Below are 12,670 nucleotides of genomic sequence, written 5' to 3' on the forward strand. Positions count from 1 at the left end.
ATGAAAAATAATAAGATTATAAATATAAGTTAGCTAAATCAGTGGCAGTCTAATGTCCAATATTTTACATTAATGTACAGAACTGGAACAGGATCAGGACCCAATTGCGTGACTTTTCTCACACAAGCCTTTTATTTTATGGGAAATGGGGAGTCGTGCACGTTAGGCAGTAGTCTGGCATGGAGTGACAGGAAGCCAGAGGCTGACGAGATCGATACCAATTGCCCGAGCAGATATCGGACGGATGGGGTCGATACCGGACAGGACGGTACAGACATGATTGATAACAAAACTGGAAACCGATATTAAACAGGACAAAATAAACGGGAACATAAACAGGATATCCAAATTGAACAGGACAAACTAGATCGGAATAGAACTGAAAACCGATATTAAACAGGCCAAAATAAACGGGAACCATACCGGACAGGAAATACCAACAGGAAACGGGACCGAGTCAAAACCCACGTCTTGTGGGGCAGAGGTTCGTTGATGGACTAACAAAGGGTTAGTGAGAGCACTTAGCTTAAATAGAAGGGAAGCCAATCTGTCAACGAGCCGCAGCTGGCGCCACACGGGCAGGGCCAATTGGGTGCCATGGCAACCGTGACAGTTAACGCTTTTAATATTGTATTATCACTAATATGTCATACTGTGCAGATGTTTTATGAAACGTATACATACTCTCTATACATTAAGTTTATAGTTTAGTAGACATACATAATAATAGTAATCCAAAAGTAATTGAAAGTAATCGAGTTAAAGTAACCAAACCCTGTTCATATGCTATAGAATGGAAGGGTGTTTTAAGCTTAGATTTAAACATTTCCACTAAGGTTGCAGATCAAATCTCAGGGGGAAGAGCATTCCACAGCCTCGGGGCCCTAATGGAAAACACCTTCGAACCTATGGATTTCTTCTTGGCTCTTGGGATCATTAGTGGACCAGCGTTTTCAGAGCGAAGGCTCAGGACCGGAACATAAGGGGAAATTAAATCTGAAAGATATGAGGGAGCAAGTCCATGCATGATTTTGGATACTACCAACAGAACCTTCAAATCACATCTTAAGTTAACAGGGAGCCAATGCAGTTTAGCTCAAAATCGGGGTTATGTGACCAAACTTTTCTTGGAGGGGCCCGGCAATCAGTTTGAACTATTCGCAGCATGCTCACTATCAAATTCCCTTGCCGCCCTACCTGAGATTCGCTCTCTTTGCCGACACCGTGACGGCTGCGCACGACAAAACAGAAACACGCTCACAATGAAAAGATAAATAAATAAATGAAACATGTTTTAATAATGCGTCCCGTCCCCCGAGCCCCTTGGGTTTGACACGCTCGCTGTAAGATGTCTTTGAACTACAGGGAAGAATACCATCCTTGGGTTAGGTGTTTTTTCCTAACCCATTTAAAACAGCAACGCCAGAAAAGTCTTTATTGTTCTTCTTTCTTTGTACCGTTCATTTCCGGGGACTTCCTGTAAATATGTTTGATGCTTTATTCACACGTGCCCACACATACCCAGAAATAGCTTGGATTATTGTATAGATGGAGAATGTAGGCAAAGCCCTACTGGTATGTGATAATGAGGACGAATTCTGTGTATCAGCTGCATGTATTTGGTAGTACACACGAATCTTTTATCACTGATATCACTGGCAGAAAATTATCTATCTATCTTTCAGTGTTCATTTGAGCTGTAAAAAGTGATGGGTCCCAGGGACTCGCATGCTCAAAAATCTATGGGTCCCATCAGAGATCTATGGGTTCCCAAGATTTAGTGTTATCCAGGTTGAAATAGTAAATCGGCGACAAATATATAATATAAATCGATATATATTCATTCAGTTTTAATCATCACAGTTAATTGGTAATACAAATCAGTTATCACTTCAAGATTTTTCAGTTCACAACAATATTGTACATTATACCAAATAATATTGCTGAAATATTAATCTATATTTTCATTTAGTTTTAATCATCACAGTTAATTGGTTATACAAAGCAGTTATAGCTTCAGATTTTTCAGTTCATATACAGTAAGACCTCGGTTATCGCGCTTAACGGGGACCAAAACCACCCGCGATAAGTGAAAATCCGCGAAGTAGCGGTGCACCTTCAAAAAGAAAAAAGGGATTTTTTTTTCTTATTTTTTTTTTTTATTATTATTTTTCAGACCCGGTTAATGGGGACCAAAACTACCCGCTAAAAGCGAAAATCTGCAAAGTAGCGACGCCGCTTTAAAAAAAAAAAAAAAAAATATCATCTCATTATCTGCACCGCTTATCTTTATCAGGGTCGCGGGGGGGGCTGGAGCCCATCCCAGCCATCTCCGGGCAGTGGGCAGGGGACACCCTGAACTGCAAATGCGACAGAAACAAAATGAAAATAAATCCAAACATAATTTTGCACAAAATGTAGTCATTTTATTCCTATTTAGTTTATTTTGTCTTTTATTAGCATATTTGGTATTGGAGTAATCCAAAAGTCATTGAAAGTAATCCAGTTAAAGTAACCCTACCCGACCCTGCTGCGTGTCGCAACTTTCAGAATTCGGAGAAAAGACGGATAAAAAGTAAAATGCCCATGCAGATAAAAAGGACTCAAGAATGCTCAGAAGGAAATGGTCCTTATTTCACAGAGTGCTTAATAAACCTGGCATATTATGTAAAATATCACTTTTAATTGCTTGTATGCATATACTTAGGTTTCTGGAGTGGCCATGCGTCTAGAGTGCAATTAAACAAGCATAACTTTCAAGCGCTCCCTGTTTATAAACAGGGTTGGGTAGGGTTACTTTAACTGGATCACTTTCAATGACTTTTGGATGACTCCAATACCAAATATGCTCATAAAAGACAAAAGAAACTACCGTATTTTCCGCACTATAAGGCGCACCGGGTTATAGGGCGCACCCCGAAAAAATCGTTTTTGTCCTATTTTTGACATACATAAGACGCACCGGATTATAAGGCGCCACAATGGGAACGTCGACAAAACAGTCAGATAGTTCATTCCGACATATTACCCCCTTAACATTGCGAAAGCTTGCAAAGATGCAAATAAGTGTCGAGAACACGTGCGGATGCGGTGTCCGTACGATGTCACTCAAATGCATCGTTCCATCATTCGGAAGGTTAAAGTCTTGGGATTCAAGAAATGCCAACCATTCCTTAGTTTCTATTTTCTTTTTCGCCCGCAACTTTACTGTGCATATGACAATAAACACTTGGAATTGAGTTTAATTTAAAAATAGACACTCCCTTCCATCCATTATCTGCACCGCTTATCACAGAAACATCGAGTTCAGTCTGAAACAAGATACAGGGACAATATAAAACCCGGAGTAGCTCACCGAAGTCGTTGTGTTCATAATAATGTGCAGCCAATGTCCTCTTATATCCGTGAGGGTAGTAAATCCAGGAGAATAAAATATTTACAAATACAGAATAGAAAAAAATGCTTTCTCAATGCCGTCAGCCACGTGCTATACACATCCATCTTTTTTGGCCAATTGCAGGCTTTGTTTTGCCGCTTTAGCCTATACCAGCCTGTAAATGATAAAAAGGATCCGCCCCTTGACCTCCGAATAACTTTAGCCAATAGTGATCGATTCAACTGATGATTGACACATCTTTTTCGGCCAATTGAAGGCTTTGTTTTGCCGTTCAAGCCAATGCCAGCCTGTAAATTATAAAAAGGATCCGCCCCTTAACCTCCGAATAACTTTAGCCAATAGTGATCCATTCAAATGATGATTGACACATTGGTTAGCCAATGAAACGCCGGTAAATAAATCCCAGCATACACCGCGTACTACTTGGCGTTCGGGGGAAAATCTAGTCGGCGAAAAAAATAAAAGCTTTTAGGTGCGCCTTATAGTGCGGAAAATACGGTACTCCATTCCACCTGTATTCAAGTAAAGTTTTTTTACCCATAACTTTATACGTGAGGTTTTAACAGTACCTTTAAAAATCATATCGTGAAAAGATAAAGGACTTTTATCACACTATTCCCCGATTACCAGTGTGTGTGAAGTATGATTAATAGCCCACTCGTCCTTTACCGTAAGGAGATAAGTCTTGGGTGATGTTTTCTTTGTGGCCTTGGAGTTAATTACAGCGCACATCCAATAAATACCAGTACACTCTCCGAAAGCCACTCGTGTGCTGTAAAAGCCTGTAAACGTTTTTATCAGTTAAAAAAAAAAACTCAACACAGAAAGTCTACAGTTATCTACAGTGGAACCTCGGTTCTCAACCATAATCGGTTCCAGAACCCTGTTGGAAAACCGATTTGTTCAATCACCGAAATCGTTTTTCCCATTAAAAGTGATGTAAATCGTTTTAATCCGTTCCAACACCCTGAATGTTTACCATGAACGTAAACATGAAGCTAACCCAGGCTAATCGTACGTTCGCGTTAGCGTAATCGTACAAAAGATTAAGCTAACATGAACGTGTAAAAATAAAAAAAATCGGGTCGTTTACACGTTATTTAGCACCCGGGCCTCCACGAATAGTGGTGACCGGTTCATTGAAAAGGCGGCTCCGTTCCAACACCCTGAATGTTTTACGTAAACAAAGTAACCCAGGCTAATCGTACGCTTGCGTTATCGTAATCTTCCGTACGAAAGATTACGCTAACATGAACGTGTAAAAATAAAAAAAAGGATAAAGAAAAGAATTATGAATAGGATTTCTTACCTTTGTGGTGGTCAGCAGAAGCCATGCTGTATTCCCCTAGCAAGATTGGAAACTCTTCTTTCATATTTAGCTATTATGTCTTTCTTAAAGGAAATAGTTGTATGAACAACTTTTCTTTTTTCAGCTGTCCTGCTTGCACCGACCTTCTTCGGAGGCATAATTAGGGGCTAAAACACTCCGTTCACCGATATTAAAAGCGAAAGCGAAAAGAAGAAAGTGTGCACGTGATAACAGTTGGTCACGAGGGGTTGGGGCAATCTACACGATCTACACCCGTACGCCGCTCAGCATCGCACCCTAGCGTACCGGCGTTCGAACTCCGATCTTTTGACCGAACAGCGAAGCAAGAATTTCTCGAAATTTTCGGTCGAGCACCGATTTGTTCGAACTGAGAGGCCTTCGAAAATGTAAGATCAAACATCAAACATTCCGGTTGTATCCAGCAACTCTGTTTGACCCTCACCACCCTCAGCACCCTTGCCCCCATGTAGGTTTTAGATCAGGGGATAGTGTCATCATAGTCTGTGGTTTGCAATAATCTGAGACTTTTTGTGACTAAGGGCTAGACAAATACACATGACATGACTTGACTTAAAGGTCCTCTCCTGAGCCCTCTATTTCTGTTAAAATCACATAGGTTACTAAGAGCAGATCAACCCTTAAGGGTGTGGGTATCAAAGAACTGCAACATGATTATGAAAAAGTTTTGGAGAGGATGTCGTTGGGCGTCGTCCCTAAATATACGCAGAAACAAAATATGGCAGAGAGGGAACGCTCTTGATTGCATCCACGTTCGAAATTTGTCCAAGAGATGCTGGCATTTATACTGTGTTCAACAAGATCACGTGATTTTCTCGGAATCGAAAGTGTTTTTTCTCAGAATCGACTCTCAGTCAATAACTTGTGATGTCTTGTATCAACATTATCTCATAACATCCTGCCAGATGTCTGTTGTCAGCCCCAAATCTGCTTAATCCACAACAAAAGTAACAATGACGCAACAGTGCACGCGTACTCCATAACAGTAAACATGACGAAAAACAGTGCAGAATAAAAGTAATTTTAACCCAACCCTGGCATCTTAAGTAATTTATTTGCAGGTTTTAAATGGTGAAAATAGATCCACATGGGGAGCAAACAGGATTAAAATAAAATAAACAGTAAATTACATTAAACCATGTGTAAGAAGTGACAACAATTTTCCTCATGTTGAGGTTTTTGAGTTTTTCCTTGCCCTCATGTAGGTTTTGGCTCAGGGGATGGTGTCATAATCGTCTGTAGTTTGCACTTGACATTGTGGTGAATGCCACTCTGGGCTGGAAGCGCACTTGCTCTGCTCCACTATCCTCTTTTGGCAAGAAACTGAATTAAAATGCTCAAAACAAAAATGAACTTGAACATCAGAGGCTTTTTGTACTCATCTGAGCATTAATAGGGCAAACACGATATCGTTTTTTTTTCAATCGACATTTTAAAGTCTGAATGGATCTTGAAGACAAATTAATCCACCATGTGTTCCTGTTATATACGTTTTCGGACGCTAAAACACGGGAGTTTATAAGCATAATATTCTGGGCATTGTAAGGTACGGCTGTACAGTTTTACCAATACACTGTCAAAATGGCTGACACTACATTTATACTAGGAAGGCGGGCTATGACAAAAATGGAACTTTCTAATTATCTAATTATCACTATTCCTTTGTCTAGACCAGGCAAGTAATAATAATAATAATAATAATAATAATTTCCTTGTATTGTCATTCTGTGTAACAATGTACACAGAACGAAATGTCGATTGCACCTGACCCGTTGTAGCGAGCCGATGCAGCCGCAGCCAACAGAGGGCGCCGCCGACCACTTTGACAGAACCCATAGCCTTCTACTAACTGCACAACAATATACCACATGAAACAATCCATTATCTGCACCGCTTATCCTCAGTAGGGTCGCAGGGGTGCTGGAGCCCATCCCAGCAATCATCGGGCAGTGGGCAGGGGACACCCTCAACTGGTTGCCAGCCAATCCCAGGGCACACAGGGACAGACAATTTGCTCGCTCATTCACACCTAGGGACAAATTGGACCGGCCAATCCACCTGAAATGCCTGTTTTTGGAATGTGGAGGAAACCAGAGTGCCCCGAGGAAACACGGGGAGAACATGCAAACTCCACTCAGGAAGTCCGGTAGCTGGATTTGAACCCATGACCTCGGAACTGTGCCACACACGCGCTAACCACTGCGCCGCCGTGCTACCCGCTTTAAAACACTTATGAGGAAAATGAAAACCAGATCAACACCACCCAAAAGATCACCGGTTGTTCTCTGCCAAGTATAAAGGACATTGAAGGCTTGCAATACCACAGCAGAGCCATCTGTGTGATAAAGGACTCTTAATCCCTGGCCACTACTGTCACGACCAGCACACAGGGTGGACCCAATCGTGTAACGTTGTCTCACAATGTTATTGAAAGAAAGAGGAAGGGCAGCGCCCGCGATCCCATGCTCACTGGACGCGGGAAGCAAGTCGCTCTCGTTCTCAGATTGTGATCCGAACACGGAAGTGGATCTTCCGTGGCGGGCGATGGCGGTGTCAAGGACGGAAAAACAGGTCGATAGCCAGGACAAGAGAGCAAAAACATGGTCGGGGTCAGAAACGGGTCATAAGCCAGAACAGGAGAGTGAGCTTAGTTGGGGACAAAAATAAACGTGCCGCACACACGCTAACCACTGCGCCGCTGTGCTGCCCTGATATGAATGTGTATATATATATATATAATCTCATCTCTTCAGCTACACCGCTTATCCTCAGTAGGGTCGCGGGGGTGCTGGAGCCCATCCCAGCAATCATCGGGCAGTGGGCAGGGGACACCCTGGACTGGTTGCCAGCCAATCGCAGGGCACACGGGGAGAGACAACTCACTCGCTCATTCACACCTAGGGACAATTTGGACCGGCCAATTCACCTGAAATGCATGTTTTTGGAAGGAAACCGGAGTGCCCGGAGGAAACCCACGCAAGCAAAGGGAAAACATACAAACTCCGCACAGGAAGTCTGGAGCTGGATTTGAACCCACGCAGGAGGTTCCCAAGACATAAACTGTGCCGCACATGCACTAACCACTGCGCCGCCGTGCTGCCCATACATATAATATTTATTTATTTATTTACTGGCTGGCAACCAGTTCACGGTGTCCCCTGCCCACTGTCGGAGGATAGCTAGGATGGGCCCCCACCCCGCGACCCAACTGAGAATAAGCGAAAGATTATGGTTGGCTGGATATGAATTAGCATAAGCAACCACGCATGCATCCATGATCTATTACTCGAAATGAATTTTAAACAGATACTAGAGGGAATAAAATGCCTCCAATGAAATGGTCATAATTACTTTCACATGAATGATACATCTCTTTACAGCAGTTTGAGTCTGACTCCAAACAGCCACTGATCTGATATTGAATCTGCCTGAGGATAAAATATTAACCCGAACTCATCCAGGGTTTCTGTTTAAACCGTTTACGCGATGAATTCATGAAAGTGACTCATTTTTATTATATGAGAGTGTTTGGTTCTTATTACCAAAATACTAAATAAATGACAAAAATCGAATTTTGGAAATACTACAAAATTACTACTAAGATACAGCTTTGGAAATACATCAGTTATTTTTCTACTTAAGTATTAAAAAAAATACCAATACATTATACTACATATTAAAAAAAACCCACCAGAGAAATATTACTACAAAAATACTACTACAAGAAGATTACAACAGAAATGCTGAAAATTACATCTATAGTGAACCTACAAAATAGATCCTATGGAAATATCACAAAAATACTACAAAAAATAAAACTACAGTAACACTGTAGTACAAAAATACTACAGAAATAATAAAGATACATGACATTCTAATTTGAAAATACAACAAAATACAAAAGTGCTAAAAAACAAAATACTACAGATATACAACAAAAATCTACTTTCCAAATACAACAAAAGTACTACAAATTATATAACAACTTTAATTATACAAAAATACGACGTATACAACAACAAAAATCGACTATTAAAAAAAAACAAAAGTACTACAGAAATAATAAAGATACACGACATTCTAATTTGAAAATACAACAAAATACTAAAATACTAAAAAACAAAATACTACAAAAATACTACAAATATACAACAAATATCTACTTTCCAAATACAACAAAAGTACTACAAATTATATAACAACTTTAATTATACAAAAATACGACGTATACAACAACAAAAATCGACTATTAAAAAAAAACAAAAGTACTACAGAAATACTAAAAAATACTACTATGGAAATACTCCATCATTGTCAAAGTGTCCTTGGGCAAGACACTAACCCCGAATGCCTTCGATAAGCAGGCGCCTTGCATGGCTGAAGCCGCTATCGGTGTGTGAGTGTGTGTGAATGGGTAAGTGTGGAATACATTGTAAAGCGCTTTAGAGGTCTTCAGTGACTTGAAAAGCGCTACAGAAATGCAGTCCACTTACTTCTCATATAATGAGTTTCCTGTTCACATGTGATAGTGGTGCATAATTATTTAATTTTTATAGGTAAGGTGTCATTGTGCACAGAATTTATTTACCCCGATATTAGCAATTTGTAAATAAGTCTATAGGCGTGCACAAAGGGCTACAGCTAATCAAGCAGTTATCACTTCCAATTTTTCAGTTCATATATTCTGGTGGTCTGCTGTCCCGCCATAGTTGTAATGTCTTCTCAAGGTCCAATCCATTATCCTCCTCCTCATAGCATCACCAGGAATATAATTGAGTCCATTTTGGCAGAAAAGTCCTTTACTTGCTCGGAATATTCTTTTGTTTATGTTCTTTCGTTGAATCGTTCGCTTCAACACATGTGTCTTCCTTGCCTTCGCGGTCTTCTGAAGAATTTCTCCGCCGTTTTTTCGTGCCGGAATGATTGCCGTTGTCACCACTTTCTGTGTTATGTTTCGACTTATTCCCGACACTGAAGAAATGACCAATTTTGTGTTGATTTGCACCGAGTACCAACTGTTTTTTCGGAGGCATACTTCTCTCTCGCTCGACAACCGCCACAACAATGACGTCATCTCGAAGCAACGAGATCTCGTTTGCAGAGATCGGCGCGAGACCAAAACAACAATGGCGGATCTGCCTGACGAAAAGTTTGGAGTGTGGTAAATCTTTGTTTAAAAAAAAATGTAATCGGGTAATAATGAGAACATGTGTCAAAAAAGTTGCGTCCCGGGGACGCACGCTGATTTGAGACCATGCGTCCCCAGCAAAAATGATGCGTCGAGGACGCAGGGACGCGGGCAAACCAGAACACTGCAATATAATACATAACAAAGAAATGCAATCCAGTAAAGGCTGTGACAAGGCATACCTGTGAGATAAAACGATGGAATTGATCGGACTAATGGGCTTTTGTGTCGGGACCAGGACAGAAACAGGACCCACTTGTGTGACGCTTACCACAAGTTTTATTAAAAGAGTGAGGAAGGGCTGCGCCCACGATCCGGTGTTCGCTGGGCGCAGGAAGAGAATCGCTCTCGTACTCGTATCGAACACGGAAGTGGAACTTCCGTAGCGAGCGATGGCGGTGTCAGGGGTGGAAAACTGGTCGGTAGTCGGGACTGGAAGAGCAAGACATGGTCGGGGTCGGAAACGAGTCGCAAGCCAGAACGGGAGAGTAGAAGTAGTCAGGAACAAAAAAAAGGGTCGTAAGCCGGGACTTTACAGCAGACGTGATCGGGATCAAAACGGACTGTAGCCAGAGACAAACGGGAGTAAAAACGGGACAGGTGGGGGTCAGGGTCGAAAAAGGCTTGCCTTGTATACACGGAGATTCGCAGATGGACTGACAACAGGGATTGACAGGACTGAGTTAAAATAGTGACAGGGAGCCAATCGGAACCCGCGGCGGGTGGCGCCAAATGAGCGGGCACAGCTGAGTCCCATCAGTAATCATGACATTTTGACTTAACTTTGTGATCGACTTTTGAACAAGTCGGGATTGGATTAGTGATAACCTTACATTAGTCTTGTGTTTGGACATACCATCCTTTGGGGACCATTTGGTCAGGGCTGCACGTATCTGTGACGAGCAATTGATTTTCACGATCCTGCAAAGACATACAATCTAATTAGAAATACACACTTTGGGGTAAATACTTTTAAGCCTACTTTACAAGGTCTTAAGTCGAGATTCGAACACTTCCACAAATTTTGCAGGTCTTATCTCAGAGAGCAGAGTATCCCACAGCACCTGTGCACGAACAGACAACGCTCTCAGTCTGCAGCTATCTTCTTGGCGCTTGGTCCAGCATTATCAGAGAGGATGTTCAGAGCAGAAACATACAGCACTACGAAATTGGAAAGATATCAAGGGGCAAGAGAATGTAAACATTCGCATTTTAGTAACAGAGCCTTGAATACACATCCTAAATTTTAAGGGAACCTGTGCAAGTCAGCTAAGATTGAGGTAATATGAACTTTCGTGTCCTAGTCAAAAGTCCTGCTGCAGCGTTTTGCACCAGATGCAAATTTCCAGAGGCAGACAACGGGAGATCAGAGAGCAATACATTACCACATTCAATATAAAATGCTACAAACAAGGTATTTTGTCTTTTAAGTGGTATTCCAATACCTTTGTTGATTCAATGAATTCATAAATTTAAGTTTCATCAAGGTATTTGAAGTCAAATACTGTCTCAATTAAGTCACATTATTAGATTGAAAGCTTGTTAAAAAGCACTCCTATCTGTCCCCTGTTGTCAGTCCGTCTGGGAACCTCAGTTTCTATTAGGCAAGCCTTTTTTCGACCCTGAATCCAACCTGTTTTTTGCTCCTGTCTGTTGCCTGACTTTGACCCGTTTTGTAAAACCTGACCCAATTGCGTTGCGTTTCTCACAAGTATTATTAAAGTAAAGAAGAAGGGCTGCGCCTCCGATGTTCGCTGGACGCGGGAAGCAAGTCGTTCTTGTATTCGGATTATGATCCGAACACGGAAAAAAACTTGTCGGTAGCCCGGACTGGAAAAGTAAGGTGTGGTCGGGGTCGGAGACGAGTCGTAAGCCAGACCGGGAGAACAAACGTGGTCAGGAGCAAAACAGGTCGTAGCCGGAGACTGACAGGAGCAAAACCGGACAGGTGGGAGTCAGGGTCGGAAAAGACTTGCCTAGTATACACTGAGGTTTGCAGACAGACTGACAACAGGGGACAGACAGGACTGGGTTCAAATAGTGACAGGGAGCCAATCAGAACCCACGGTCATGGGATCAAGCCTTCCTGTGTGGAGTTTGCATGTTCTTCTCGTGCTTGTGTACACTCTTCTTTTTCGCCCATTTTTATTTGCCCATTTAACCCGACAGTCTTTAATCTTTTTTCTCTTTAAAGTCTTTATTACATGTTTGCCCCGGAGTGCCATGTCTCATATATCCACTTACAATGTTTTATGTTAATTATGATAAAGACAATTGATTTAAATTAACAGTATGAGCTCGTTTTTTTGTTTTGTTTGTTAAACTTTTTGTGGGGCAGCACGGCGGCGCGGTGGTTAGCGCGTGTGCGGCACAGTTCTGAGGTCATGGGTTCAAATCCAGCTACCAACCTTCCAGTGCGAAGTTTGTATGTATCCCTGTGCTTGCGTGGATTTCCTCCGGGCACTCTGGTTTCCTCCCACATTCCAAAAACATGCATGTCAGGTCCAAAATTGTCCCTAGGTGTGAATGAGGGACGAATTGTCTGTCCCTGTGTGCCCTGCGGTTGGCTGGCAACCAGTTCAGTGTGTCCCCTGCCCACTGCCCGAAGATGGCTGGGATGGGCTCCAGTACCCCCGCGACCCTACTGAGGATAAGCGGTGCAGATAATGGATGGATGGATAAACTTTGTGTGGCTTACCTTCTTACCTGACTTTATATATCATGTATTTGGTAAATG

This window comes from Urocampus carinirostris, chromosome 13 (genome assembly GCF_059441175.1).
Source record: "Urocampus carinirostris isolate Australia breed hairy pipefish chromosome 13, RoL_Ucar_1.0, whole genome shotgun sequence".
In the NCBI taxonomy this organism is placed as follows: Eukaryota; Metazoa; Chordata; class Actinopteri; order Syngnathiformes; family Syngnathidae; genus Urocampus; species Urocampus carinirostris.